Genomic DNA, 15577 nt, shown 5'->3' with positions numbered 1-15577 from the left:
TTCTCCAGCTCAAATTAATCACCATTGGGAGTTTCCATCAATTGCTCACAGTCCTGGACCTCAGAAAGACTCTTCAAATTGTTTTTGTTTTAGGTACAAAAGGATCATAGACTCCTTTTAAAAGCTATTGATTTTACTTTACTAAAAAACTCACCCCTATACATCAAGATAACTACCAAATGATTTTGCATAATTTGTTGAAGTCATTTTATTTTGAAGCTGATTATTTGCAGGCAATGAGAAATCTTGTTTTTTGATTAAGCTATTTTCAGCTGTATTAGTAAAACTGCACCAAGCAGCCAATCTTAACGATATCAAGGAAAATTTTTATAGCAAAATCTTTTAAAATAAAAATTGCATTCTAAAATGCAGCCACACTGCACTGGTTCCTGGAGGATTTTGCGAGCAGTGATATTCAAACACGTTTGAGAAAAAATTCGAGGAAAAATAAACACTTCAGAATACCAGTGTAATCTTGAGAGCAGTTGGTGACTAGATCACTGATTGTGTCAAAAGTGGAAACTCTTGGCTCTATCATTCCTTAAATAAACGTTAAGGTTTCCTTGGTGCTACAACCATTCTAAATGTTTGCATTCTTAGTGTTTCCAATTATGAAAACCACTAGAAATATGTTTTTCTGAATTATATGTTTTTAGAAATGTATGTTCAGAAACAATCCAGAGGAAAGGATGAAGCAAAATGAATATTTTAGGAGAAATGATTGGACACAATCAGCTTTCTGTTCCTGTGTTCATTACAACATGATTAGAAACCTGGTCAGATTTCCCTAGGAATTCACTTTTCTAATTTAGTATGACTAACCTTTCCACTTGGATCACTTCTAAGTTTTTTTTCTTTCCAGTGTTCAGAAAACTCTCTCCAAAACATCCCTTGCTTTGCTTTGTGATTAAAAGACAACTGGCCACCACAAATGAAGAAAAACAAACAGTAAGTTCCTCAGAGATATTTTTGCCTTTGCTAACCAAATTGGGCAGATCACGCTGAAAGTAGCAGAGATAGAACATAGTTCAGAAGATGCACCAAATATTTTTGATTCAGATGGTTGAGAAAATGATATAGAAAAATGTATTGGGCTTACTGCTAGATTTTATAGAGACTGTAGAAGAACTCAATCTGATCAGTAATCACAATGGGCTAGAGGGAATTATTTGTAGAGTGACCAAGCTTGATAAGAATTAGGATTAACTTTAATTCCATCAGTATTTGTTTTAATTTTTCTTCTCCAGTAATTTCAAGCAAAGTCAATTTGTTTCTACTAATTATTCAAGTTTTGGGCATCATCCTGACTTCTTTATCATCTTCAAGATCCTTTATATACTTTAATACATCCAGGACCACTGAATGATCACCTAAAATAATTCACAAAGCAAAATGCAAAATGCAAAGGGCTAGGCCTATATGAGTGCAGCTAATTTAGCTCTCATACCATTAGGTCATACTAAATACAATACAATTTACATTTGGTTCAAGGCAAGCGTTCATCAAATACATTTATCATTTAAAATGCAACTGAAAATTGTGCATATCTAAATTACAAAGTCATTTTTATCTTGCTCTATCTTTTCTGTGGTATAACGTATCATTTCCCATTTGAGATTGTGAAAGATTGAAACTTGAGACCTTGTGTAACATGTCATTTCCCACTGCTTGCTGTTTGTTGAACTCGAGTAATTATTTCACTTGGAGCTGTTTGTGTGGTTCCATTTGTTACAGACCACCATAGCTTCAGTGCACTGCTGCAACCTACAATGTGCCAGTTACCAAAACAAGTAAATAAAAGAATGAATTTAATTGTTCATACAGATAAATCTCTTTATTCTAAATCAATAGAAAAAAAGCATATCAAGACCAAAGCAGTTGACTGACAAAGTGAACAGAATCTGAGTTTTAACACTGAGAGGTATCTATTACATGAGAACTTTCTTCTGGCGCCGGGAGGTATTTAGGCCGTTTTCTCTGCTATTCCACTGGGGAAAGTGTGCTGAAAGTTGTTGATACCTGAGCAACACAACCAGGTTTCAAAAAGTAAATGAGCTTGAACAATTATTATAAGTCATTTCCTCCAAGGTTATTGAATCTTGACTGTGTGGAAAACCAATGAATATTTTGACCAGAATTCTCTCCTGACATAAGATTGTTTTCTCAAGTGAAAGGGATAGAGAACAACTTTGAAAGTATGGCTCTATAAGTCAAAGGAGAATTATCTGTATGGAAAATAACACTGAGGAAATGCTTTGCAATTATTTCATTTGTTAATTTGAACATTGATAAATAATGCAGTTTCCATATTTTTTCAACTTAATCTTATAGCTGGCACAGCTGCTTCCACAGAATGATGTGATATAATCTTCTTTCTTGACTATCCTACCACCTTCCTGTCTACCTCAAAGAAGTCTCAATAGGATTTTCTACTTGAGTTACAAAGTTGTCAAAAACTACTTATAATTATAGAAAATTGATTCATTGGAAAAAAGGTTTTGTGATGTTTAACTATTTAGGTTATCCATTAGGAGAGAAGTTCAGTTCTCTTTGTTAGATTCCTACATTTAAAAAATGTTTGAGTTATGAAATGGGCTGGTTATACTTCACAGCTAGTACTGATGTAAAAGTGAGCACATTGTGTAGTACAAACCAGGCATGGAGTCACACTGAATTTAGACAAGGAATATATGACTGGGGTAATCTAACACTTGTTTCTCTTCACAATAAACTAGAGCACAATATGAAACAACAACAAAAAATTATTTTCAAAAAATTCTTATTTTGTAAATAAATTTTAAATATTCTTATTTCTCTTTTATATCACAAAAATGGCTTTCTACAAAAAAATTGAAAATTAATCTGTCACTTGAATAATTATCAGGTTATGAAGAACTTTATCTTCCCACAAAAGAAAATGACAATTATCTGGTCAAAATATTCATTGGTTTCCACACAGTCAAAATTCAACAACCTTGGAGGAAATGAATTATAATACTTGTTCAAGCTCATTTACAAAGTTGTCACGTCAACACAAGTTGGTTGGCCCAACATTATCTAAGCATTTTGTTATGGATTTGTATTTTTATACCAAATATCCACACGGCATCAGCATTTCCAGCTCTTTCCACTGGTGAGCTTCATTGGGACAGTGATCCAAATGTGTACTTTTTCTTGACCAAAATCTAATAAAGCATAGAAAACCCTTAGATCATAACAGAAACTCTTACTTTGTACAGTGGGTACCGGCATGTGATTTGGAAAATGACTGAATATACATTCTTAACAAATCAAAACTAGGCTTTGAACAAATGGTTTAAAATACATTTTTCTGAGGAATGAACAATAAATGGCACAACAGTTTTTCTCTTCCATACATAAAATAAAGTTTCTGGTCGAGGCTCTTCCAGATGAAGGGTCTTGACCCAAAACGCCAGCTGTCCATTTCCTTCCACAGATACTGCCTGGCCCATTGCGTTCCTCCAGCATCTTGTTGCTTCAGATTCCACCATCTTCAATCTTTTGTGACTCCAGGAAATAAAAGTAATAGTTTATTTCCCAATATGGCCACTAAACAATATATGCAGGAGGAATATAACCCTTCCTTCTCTAAGATTTCATCAGAGCTGTCAGTTAAGCTCACAACTTTAGATCAGGCCTTCATCCACGGGTTAAACTGGACCAAGATGACCTCACATATTTGTCATTTTCAGTAACCCATAAATTAACATACAGTCTGGCTAGCTAAATTAAGTAGCAAGATGCCATGAAGTGCTTTTAGGCACAATATATTGGAAAATTCTACAAAATTATATTAAAATACTTCCATTTGCAGAAAATACCAACCAAAAGTGATGAGCTTAACTCTGATCTATTTCAACCCTATATGTTGGTTCTACATTAAAAATCTATCAAAATGTAAAAAGGGACTAAAAATACTGTTCTTTAAGTAATGTTCTGAGGGGCAACTTTTCAAAAGGCACACTTGTTAGGAGCCTAATCCACAAAGGCAATTTTGGATACATGTCCCTCATAATTTTCCATATCTGGAATTTCCAGCAAGAAACGTTGCTTGAGGAGAGTGTGATTTTGTAAAATTCCTTTTATGGTATAATGATCTTAAAATACCTACTTTGCAGTTTCACTCATGTACAATATTATAAATGATTGCATAGTTGGCTTTACTATTAAACCATTATCCACAACACAAATCTATAAAGGAGAGTGTTTAAAAAATCCTTAAACAAAATTTGTGTAACAAATTAAGAAACAAATATTTAATGTTATTACCTTCAGCCTGAATTCCTTTATAACTGTATAAACAACCTCTTAAGAAACATTAGCAAGTTGTTACGAAAATGATGAGTTCTCTTAATCATATCTATTATGTACTTTTTTTATTTGGAGTTAGATATATTTTGTAGTAACATATATACTTTCACTGTGTATGGACCATAAGTGTTATCTTTCCCACAGGGTCATACTGAAAGTCCATCTATCCTTTTCAGCCATGTGCTTATTGCATTGGAACATGATCCTAACATTTAATTCTCAGAGTTGCTGTGGGGGGATATACCCTTAATAATTTTCTATATTTATTCAGCTGAGCCAGCTCAGTGGCCTTAGCTCATCAACAGGCATCATTCTATCCAATAAAGTCAGATCTAAGGCAGTAGCCTTGCGACCTTGGGTACTTGATCAATGTGCTTGCATTGGTTCAACAAAATCATAGTTAAATGCCTACTTAGAGAACATAAACAAATCAGAATGGCAGCACAAAACACATTGGTCATCCTAATGTTGACATCATGGAGTGGCAAAAGCAGAAATGACCTCATGACTCTCCACACAGTGATCGCACCCTTTTCCTGTAGCTGGGCAGAAGAAATATGAGAAGCTTGTTAGGAAATTAGAGGGAGAACGGAATTGTTCTGAGAGCTGGTCTAGACTCAACTAGCTGAATGGCATCCTTCTATCTCATAAGGAAACATGAAAGTAAAACCTTTCATTGGAGAATGGGATACATTTGCACATAAGAGATCCTGAGTGATTTTCTGTGATTATTGGCAGCTAGCTACAAAGGACAACAGACCTTTCTGGTTCCATGTCCTCAATCAGAAATAATGTGTGTGGTAGAGAGATGAAAAAAGAGGGAAGAAATTTCAAAATATTAGTAGTCAGAAAATAACTTCAGCACAATGTTAATAAAACAAAATCAGTGGCACGAAATACACAAAATCATTATGGTTACCATTCATAAAGTGACCAGAGTTTTAATCCTTTCAAGAGTCTGGAAATTCACTGGCAATTTCAGAGATATGATTGTCCCTGTGCAGTGTATGTACAACAGTTTTGGCTCTAGTCTACTATTTCTAAATTCAGTGCAATACCATCCAGGGCTAATGCAATGAGTTCTATGGAATTGGCCTTTCAAGAAGAAAGGCGTTTCCTTCTCATGCTGCCCCTGTGCAGAGGAAGCCATGGAAAATGGATAATTCTGAGCAGTCAGTGCAGGACGTCTCCCAATTCAGAACAGGGATTGGTCAAGATTGGACACTGCTGATCAGTGGCAGAGGCAGAGGGGTTGGCCTCCACGATTGTAGTTGCAGAGGTGATGAATCAGGGGCATACAATCAGCAACCTGAGGTAGAATTTTGGTGATTTTGGAAAGTCTGGACAGGTGCCGGGGTCTTGAGAGAATTGGAGCTGGTCAGGTGATCAAAGCCTGGGGTTTGGACGAGCAGTATGTGTGGGGAGCGTAAGCTGGCTGTGGGTGGAGATCAGAAACATGCCAGGAGGATGGGTTTAAGAGCCCGAAAACAGATAAGTAAATAATTGAAAGGACTCACTAAGTAGGGATCTCATCAATGGTTAAGACATCCTGAGGGAGAATCCCTTTAAAATTGGTCAGCTGCAGAGCAACCAGTTCACTTAAAACCTGATTGGGCTAAGAGTGCCAATGATAAGCCTGTCTTGGAACAAGGTGATCTAATTTGGACAGGAAAAAACATGATTACTTATGGGTTAAACATGGTAAATTGTTGATCCATTCAAGTGTAACTTGCATGAGGAAATGCAAAATTGAATTTTCAGAGTTGTAACAACCAGAGACCAGCTTAATCCCATTCCGTTTGAGCAAACATCAATTTTCTTAAGCACAGCAAATATAATTGCAGAGCTATGTAACAAAATTGTCTGTTGTTTAAACATGAACAAACTATTAATGCTGTACACAATGTAACTCATTCTGAAATTTGTTCACTGCTTTAACATGCATCAAGGATAACCCAATAAACAATCAGGTAAATATTAGAATTTCTGTCACTTAAATGGATGGAATGTCAATGTTTGAAGCTGTTTTTCAGCCCAAAACCATGTGAATTCCACTTCCAAAAGAAGTAGTGCGATGCATAAGAGTCAGAAAGATGGTGAGAAACATGTTGATTAAGAGAAAACATATCAGAATGTTGAATAGATTAACAAAATTGTTGTAATTATATATCGTATGCTAATATCTGAAAGCATCATTCTTGTCATTCGGGGATTCATATCAATGCTATACTGCTTAAACTAAACAAGAGAATTTTTCTGGAGCAACAAGCAATCTGCTGGATGAACTCAGCAGGTCAAGTAGCATCTGTGGGGGGAAAGTTTCGGGTCAAAACTCCGCATCAGAAAGAGAATTTTTCTGTTCACATGCTACTATTTTATTAGCCTAGATCAGTACAAAATTAATAAACAACACAATATTTCCTACATAGATGCGCCAAGAGAGGCGTGTAATCAGATTGCAATGTAAATACCTGGCATAACAGATCAATGAATTTTGAGCACAAATGCATTAAGCTCCTGGGCACTATGGTGCAGCAGTTAGTGGTGCTGCCTCACAATTTCAGGGTCCCAGGTTTAATCCTCCTCAGGTGCTGTCTGTGTGAACTTTGTGTGTTCTCCCTGTGACCACTTGAGTTTCCTCCAGGTGCTCTGGATTCCATTCACATCCCAAAGACATACTGGCAGATTAATTAGCTATTGTAAGTTACAACTTAACGTAGGTTAATGTCAAAACCAATCAAGAAGAGGGTTGATGGACACCTATGAATGAGAATAAGTTGTAGGGGTACAGGGAAATAAGTGACGGACTGATGGAATAACTTGCCTAGGAGCTGGCATGAACCTTATGAGCTGAATGGATTCCTTCTGTGTTGTTATAAGTTTAAGATAAGTTAATTACACCATGTCTGACTGTTTTTGTTGTTTTGTGCCCATCTGTTTCTAAATACAGTTGGGCTCAATATAGATCACTTTTTTCCAAAGCTGGAAAGGAGTAAACATAAATTCATGAAATTAGGTTGATTCAAAAAAAGATTAAAATCAAACACAGCATTTTAGATAAAGTAGTGAACTAAATATTTGTGATTGTGTTACAATGTTACATTTTGTGTTACCCATTTAAAAACAATTCTCACTGAGACTGACGCTATGTTTTCTACCTCTTTAAATGCATGTTCTAGAATCAGCATCAGTGGCATTAAAATTGAAAAGCTTTATGATTTTGTGTTTTAAATATGTTAATCAGACAAGGACAATCCTCAGACTGGATTATAACATAGATGCAGGTCAACAATTAAATGTCTTCTTCCCTGATGCTTTTATAACAGATAATGCTGCAAATGTGCAGCAAGTCCTTTGGAACCCTAAAAACAATGTGAACATTACAGCCACGAAATTGTTTCAGAAGTGGATCTGAAAATGAAATCTGCTTTTATCTCGCAGTTCCTAGAACTGTATCCGTCTTTTCTGATCCTAAAAGAGATAATATGGATTTCCATTAATTTCTGTTTGTACTTTATAAAGCAATTGCAAAATACTTAATTTTAATACCTCTGCTTAAAAAATATGAATAAACTGTCCTAGTAAAACTTAGTTCATCTGTCTAAGCAAGAGAGGACAAAAGAAGCATAGGGCTGAATCTTAGCTTCTAAAGTGTGTGGGTGGAATTGTGGCAAAGAGTAAATTTCCATAAATTTGTTGATGAGGAACCAAATACTCCTTGAATATGTCCACTTCTAGTTTTAAAAGATGCAGGACAAAGGGAAGACAGACAATCCATGTGGTGCCTGCCTTCATTTTTACAGTCATCCCAGGCCTAGGTAAAGAACATTCCTCCACAGACCCTGATCCTTCTGCACCACCCAAACCACCACTGGAATCTGTACCTTCCATCGGATTGCCATGACCACCAACTGCTCACTCATTCTTCGAGATCATTGATCTCCCTGACAACCGTCAGACCCATGCAACCACAATCCGTCAACCAAATCAGATCACCCGTTCTCCAAGAACTGAGATTCACGACTACCATTGGATCCTCCAGTGATCCAGATGCCCCTTCCCTATGATCAAATCTCACCCCACCATGACCAGGAGACTCACTCTCACACCCTGACCCCGGGGATTTCCATATGTTCCTCACATTTCCTTACACCAACCCCAAAGCACCTAACAGCTCTCACAGGCTTCCATCCTTTCACCTCATGTTTGCAGCCTCAATGCCATATTTTACCCAAGGTGAATGCTGGCCTATATATCCATGCCATTTTCATTGACATATTGGTCTATATATCCATGCTATTTTCATTGACATATTGGTCTATATATCCATGCTATTTTCATTGACATGTTGGTCTATTTATCCAAGCCATTTCCATTGACATGGCAATTTCATATTCAAGTTCAAATGTCGGGTTTTGTTACTGAATTCCTTCATCAACCAGTCAACGTGAAAATCTATTGAAAAGGTCACTGCCTGAGTCCAGCCGCCTTCCGCCCACCCCTCCTTGTACACCCACCACCTCAAATTCATCAGGTTCTGCAGCCCTTATCCATAACTTTGTTACTTCTACGCTTAAATATTCCAACATTTCCCCCTATTTTAACCTCTATATTTGATAGCTCCAAACTCTGCTCCAGGTGTCCTATCATCCGCTGTTGGTTTTTTTTTTCAATCCTGCATTTGCTGACTTATATTAGCCACTTAATAACTTTAATTTTAAATTCTCATCATAGTTTTCAAATCCACTTATAGCTTCAAAACCTTCTGTTCCTGTTTTAGTCATCTCCTTCGATCTCCCAGTTTTTGTGTTGCTCCAGAACCAGCCTTTCAATCGTACTTCATATTAGTCATTTTAATTATTGGGTTCTGGAATTCCCTTGAAAATTCTCTCTTTTTCTCACTCTCCTCCTTTAAAATGTTGCTTAAAATCTAAATTTTTGACTTTGCTTTTGAAAATATTCCTCTGAATTATATTGGGCTTATTTTTCACTGATATGACTTCAAAAATACAGTTTATTGTTATTGTTGTAGATATCATTTTTAAAAAATTGAACAAAGAGAATGTATACTTTTTGTCAAAATGTATTTTAAAGAGAAAACAAAAGATTAACATTTACCATCAGACAAATCTAGAAGGCTTTTTAAAGCAGTAAGAAGTTTGCAGAATTTCCAGCACTTACCCATAAAGTCTTATATACATTAGTTTCATCAACATTACAGAAAACTCTGTAGGCCCAGTTGTGCATGAAGTGTTACTAAAGCTTAAAATGGCAGAGAGAAAGCCAAGTTACATCTAAATATTGTGTAAGTGAAAACTAGTGTTCTTTTTTTCTCTATAAAGCTGTTACATTACTTGGAATATTTAAAGATTACTGAATATGTACCATTTCATTTCACCTGTTTTTTTCTATTGATCAGCTATATAGATGAGAATTAATTGACTTTGCCCTTGATAATTATACTCTGCAAATCAACAATTACAGGGATGGACTGGCCATCTGGCAAACTCAGAAATTTCTCAAGCACGTACATGGTTCTATAGTACTGTAATGTCAGTGCCTCATTTTCTCATCAGAATTCCAAGGAATCCTCTGGGGGAGCTAGCCCACCCTTGAACAGTTGACTTATCCATGCATCAGAGTCAAGATGAATAACCTCCACCACCACCCCCCCCCCCCATCCCTCCAGCTGAAGATTATATCCGACCCTTCAGTCTTATTGAGGTTTCTTCAAAGATGGTGACTGATATTTTGGTAAACAGTGATATTAATTTAATAATATCTACCTAAACATGTACCATAGATAATTAACAATGTTTTGTGTCATGCAGCTACAAAGAGCCACAATTTAAAAAGGCATACCAAAGATTAATCTTTAGTACACTTCACCTTTTTAAAATGGCTACATACCTCTGAACCAATTAAAAAAACAACAAAGAAAGTTGCACTGTTGTTTATACTAATAAATCTAGTGCAGCTGTAATTCCTGTTTCAGTTAAACAAATTGAAAAGTTTGGACTAGTAGTGTTGGCTGGAGCACTGGGAGAGCTTGAGTTCTTCAGATTTTCTTTGATCAATAAATGCCATTTAACCATTGCCTTTTAAAGGAGATAATGGAAATGTGAGCCTTTGCCTCAATCCCGTGTCGAAAGATTGCATAAATTCCATCTCATTATCTTGCACTCTTTAAACTGACTACATACTTAAAAACTTTGAAGCTTTAGGATGGATATCCAGATTGCCTTAAAATAAACTGGGCAACATTATGTTATCATTGTTTAATGCCCAGGCCCATAAACAATAAATGGTATAGCAGGAGTATTAGTGGCACTGAAATAAAATTATAAGGTATTAACAATCTTATTGGCTCTTTTGCTAAATGGCACTCTAATTCTACTATCAATTTGGTATTAAAATTAAATTATTTCAGGTGTTGGATTGGATTATAACTCTGGGACCACTTCCAATAGCTGTGCTGGGTCTTACATCAGGTGATTTCATACAATTTGAAAAATGTGCCAAGCACAGTGTTACTTCTGGATATGCAGAACTGTGTTTTCAGAGTGCTCATGGGAAGTTCTTCGTGTTTAGATAGGGTAGAATCTCCAACTCCTACTCTAGTAACATTAAAAACAAGCCAGTTGAGAGTGGAGGTTTGCACATGTCTCCATTCCTAAAAGCACACAGTTGTTTGAGCCATAGAGTCATATAGCGTGGAAACAGGCCCTTTGGCCCAACTGGTCCATACGAACCAAGATGCACATCTAAGCTAGTCCCACTTGCCCATGCTTGGCCCATATCCCTCTAAACCTTTCCTATCCATGTACTTAAATATTTTTAAGTGTTTGAAATGCTTTTGTTTGTTAATAATTGTTTCATTGAGTTTTAACAATTTTTGCATGTTTTTGAATGTCAGTGACATTCAGAAACATTTGATTTTTGACAGCTTGCTGCGGTAGCATGTGGTTTTGCTACTGAGCATCATGTTGGTGTGGGAGTAAAAGTTGATAATGGTGGATCTGCGAAAAGTAAATTTGTACTTACCCCATAGGTCAACAGCGAATACAAATAACCCACTGTCCACAGTGAAATCAAGTACAATAAAAGAAACAACAACTTGCATTTATTTAGTGAAAATTTCTTGAAATTCTTCATGTGCATAATCAAAGAAAATTGATGCCAAGGCACAGTCTAAGTGTAGAGAGTCTTAGAGGTGGAAAGGAGGTAGGAAGGCAGATTTTTGAAGGACATTTCTGCACTGAGACCCTTGATCACTGGTTGCTAATGGACGAGAATTAAGAGATACACCAGAAGTTCATTTTTAAGATCTACAGTAAATCCCTAACCATTGCAAATTCTGACAATGTAGATCAGAGGTTAATGTGTCTCAAGCAAAAAAATGCAGGAAATTTATCTTCAGCTGCTGAATTATGTAAGTCCTGACATATGACCAAATTCTATGTACTGATGGCACCAGGTTACTCCACTGTCAATCTACATTGGTAATCTATCCAAGCTAAACCTGTATTATTTACTCCTACGCTTGTCCAAACTCCAGCATAATAAGATTCTGATAACTAAAGGCTCTTAAACTTACTATCAATTAAATGTATCCCTTTCAAGGCCATACTAATCTTAATGCTATAGTCCCAAGCTAAGGTAAGCATTGTATTTTAAATTGAGGTTATTTTATTATCTGAGCTATAAATCATTGCACTTTTCCACCAGCTTTGAATATTAAACAAGAGCACACATTGACTCAAGAAATTGTCTCCTACTTAAACCTTTTAAGCATACAATGCCACATAATGTGGAAAGACCTGAAATGGTTCCTGGCTGCACTTGCTTGCATTGAAACACATGGTCAATACATATATTCCCAATGTATTTTTCAATCCATCTGCCAACTCTTTTACATAAAGTCCACACATCCAAAAGTATCTTTGTTTAATCAACCAGTAGTTGGACTACCTCCCAATTACTTCATTCAGATCATTTTGTAGATGTTTAAAACAAAAGGACCTAATATAGAGCCAGCTTATCATCATATTCTATCTAATCATTGTGCCAAACATCTACTCAGTAATCCACAAGGCACAGTCATAAACAAGGCTTTATACCATGAAACTTTTGAATATTTGCTGTTGTTTGTCCTCCAAGTTCAAAAATGACAATAATATAAATTGGTTCATTTTTGTAACCACTGGATTTGCATCTTGCAAGGCCTGGCCTCAGCACAGGCATTTACTACTGAGGATTAGGCTGACTTGAGAGCACCAGTCGACAATGGCGAATACACAAAAGATAAATTCATGTCTACGTCATAAATCAGCGACAACCTGGTGAAGGATCATGCACAAGGTACCAGGTGATGCCTTAGTCCTTTGGAGTTAGTCAATGAGCTGAGGAAATATTCTGAGGTAGGGCAGAAGCACAAGTAGTGTAAATCTTGCAACTATGCAAGCAGAACCTCTTGTTCAAATTGTCACAGATAGCTTGCCACTGACTCATGAGGTAGGCGTGAATTTACCTTTTGCATATCCCCAAACTCTGGACGAGTTAAGGGAGTGTCTGTAACATGTCTTCTGGATGTGGCCTTCTCATCATATTTGCGATTTCTCATTAGCCAGGCTCAGAATATTTGGCCACTTAAGAACCTCATACACTTTGCCTACCTAGCTTCTTTCATCAATAAACAATGGGCCTGACTCAAAAGGTCAGGTTGAAGATTTCAGGCTTCCTGTGTCAGAAACTAAGCTGAGCATCTCGTCATGTAACACCATGCAAATTATATATTGAACAAATTGTTAACCTACTGGCTGATAATATCCTTGTTCTAATTAACTGGCCTTCTTGAATATAGAAAGACTTGTACATGTTGCTCCTTTACGAACCTCAGGATGTTCAAAAGCACTTTGCAGCCAGTTAAATATTCTGTTTTAAATTGTGGGAAATGTACCAGGAAATTTGTTCACAGCAAGGTCCTAGAAACCACCACATTTAAATAATGACAGGATACAATGACTTATCAATGATGTTGGCTGAGAGAAATATATTGGGCAGGGCATTATGAGAGTTCTAATACTTTTCTTTAAATGTGTCATGAGATCCTCTACATCCAACTGAAGATAGGTAGGGGCTTATTTCAAGATCTTAGTCATCACTGTATTGCTCAATCACTATAAAACTGAAGTATCTGCCCAGATTTTGAACACGCAAATCTTTGAACTCATTTGCAAAAGTTTTAATAACTAAACCATTGCTGACAACATATTGTACCACATTGGCAAATTTCTAATCCATGAGAACAGTCTCAAACCTCAGTATCAATTCAATGTTTGTGATTTTTTTTAACAGCATAAAGTAAATCCTAAAAAGTCAAGCATTATCTGTTATTGCATATTCAATGTTAGCATAATTTCTGTGCAACACAACTGGTGCTTTAGTACCTATTGTTGTAAAGAAAACATTCCCGGAAGACCTACAAAATGCAAATACCATTGTAATTTTGGATCTGTAGATTGATTTGCATGTATCCAAATTGCTTTTGTTTTATTTAGCACTGTCTCTTTCCCCTTCTCTCTCTTGATCAAATAAATTCTTGCAACACATCAGAAAAACAAGAGTGCTTACTTGTCAGTGCTCCGTGTGTGAAATTCTGTCATTTCTAAAGTGGATTGTGATTATTACAATTTCTTGATTAACTTATATCTCCCTGAAAATCTGACGTGGCACATCTGATCACACACTGTGCTTCTGTGGATGAAATGATTTATGAGTCAGATGTGCATGGATGTCATAATTCCCAAACAAGGTTTAATTAGGTTACATTATTCTGAGTTGCACCTGTTGTGGGGAAAATTCAAACCATCTTTTAATAGTTCAGCTCCCTAAGGAAGTCCCAGTCTGGTACTTGGAATCTACTCAGATAGCTTCCTTCACCCACTTCCTTCCTCTCCCTCCAAACTACTGACACTACTCATCAATTGCTCTTGAACCCCGATCCCTGACCAACCCCCATCTCCCCCATCATTAACAACTTTGGCCCAGAGAGAAGTTCCAGCTCCAGTCCTGATCCTTGATTACTGGCCCCTCTCCTTTGAACCTCTAGTCACAGTCTCAGGCTTACTTGATTCTTTTCTCCATTTCTCGGCAATGGCACAACCTGCAAAAGCTAATTCAGAAGGTCCGTTCAGTAGTGCTTGATGCCTCAAGTCTCAGAAGCCGCTGAATTTTACTGTGCTAGGCTCATGAACAATTCCATACCTTGCAGTAAGCCTCCTTCAACCCATGTCTTCCACTTTTGTCTTATTCTCAACCTTGGAAACCTAATGATTTCTTCATGTATCAATCTGACTGAATCTTTGGTGCTCACATCTCTTAATTTTTGGTTATCTTCAAGCATCTGATGCCCTTTAAAAGAAATTTATGAATTCAGTTCAAAATAGATTTGCAGCAGATTCTAATATTTCAATACATTCCACCTGTTCCATTTTAAAGGTAGTTCTTTCTGAACTTTCATAGAATCCAAGAATCAGAATTGTTATGGCACAGATGGAGTCCATTTGCCAGCTCCTGGTAGAGCAAACCCGTCAGTCCCATTCCCCCACTGTTTTCTCCATTGTGCTGAAAATTATTTCCTCTCCAGTTCCCCTTTAAAAGCCCTGACTGCTTCTGCTTTCACCACCCTCACAGGCAGCGTTTTCCAGATCATAACTATTCTCTGTGTTAAAAAAAAACTTTCCCTTACATTACCCTTGTATATTTTGCCCAAAATGGCTAATTTATGCCCCAGTCCATGATCCATCTGCGGTGGGAACAGATTCCCTTCTAAAACAGTCATGAACTTATTTATTTTTTCTTTGTTATTATAAATTTGACTGTGTCTTTCTAATGGAAATAAATTATTAATATTGTAATTGTAATTGAAATCTTCTTTTCTTCTGTTTGAAAACTGGTTCAAGTTTCTCTTTATCACTGACATTCCTTATCCTCAGTAACATAGAAACATAGAAAACCTACAGCACGTACAGGCCCTTCAGCCCACAAGGCTATGCCGAACATGTCCCTACCTTAGAAATTACTAGGCTTACCCATAGCCCTCTATTTTTCTCAGCTCCATGTACCTATCCAAAAGTCTCTTAAAAGACCCTGTCGTATCCACCTCCACCACCGTTGCCGACAGCCCATTCCACGCACTCACCACTCCGAGTAGAAAACTTACCCCTGACATCTCCTCTGTACC

This window comes from Pristis pectinata, chromosome 9, assembly GCF_009764475.1.
Source record: "Pristis pectinata isolate sPriPec2 chromosome 9, sPriPec2.1.pri, whole genome shotgun sequence".
In the NCBI taxonomy this organism is placed as follows: domain Eukaryota; kingdom Metazoa; phylum Chordata; class Chondrichthyes; order Rhinopristiformes; family Pristidae; genus Pristis; species Pristis pectinata.
This window is presented reverse-complemented; position numbering follows the sequence as displayed.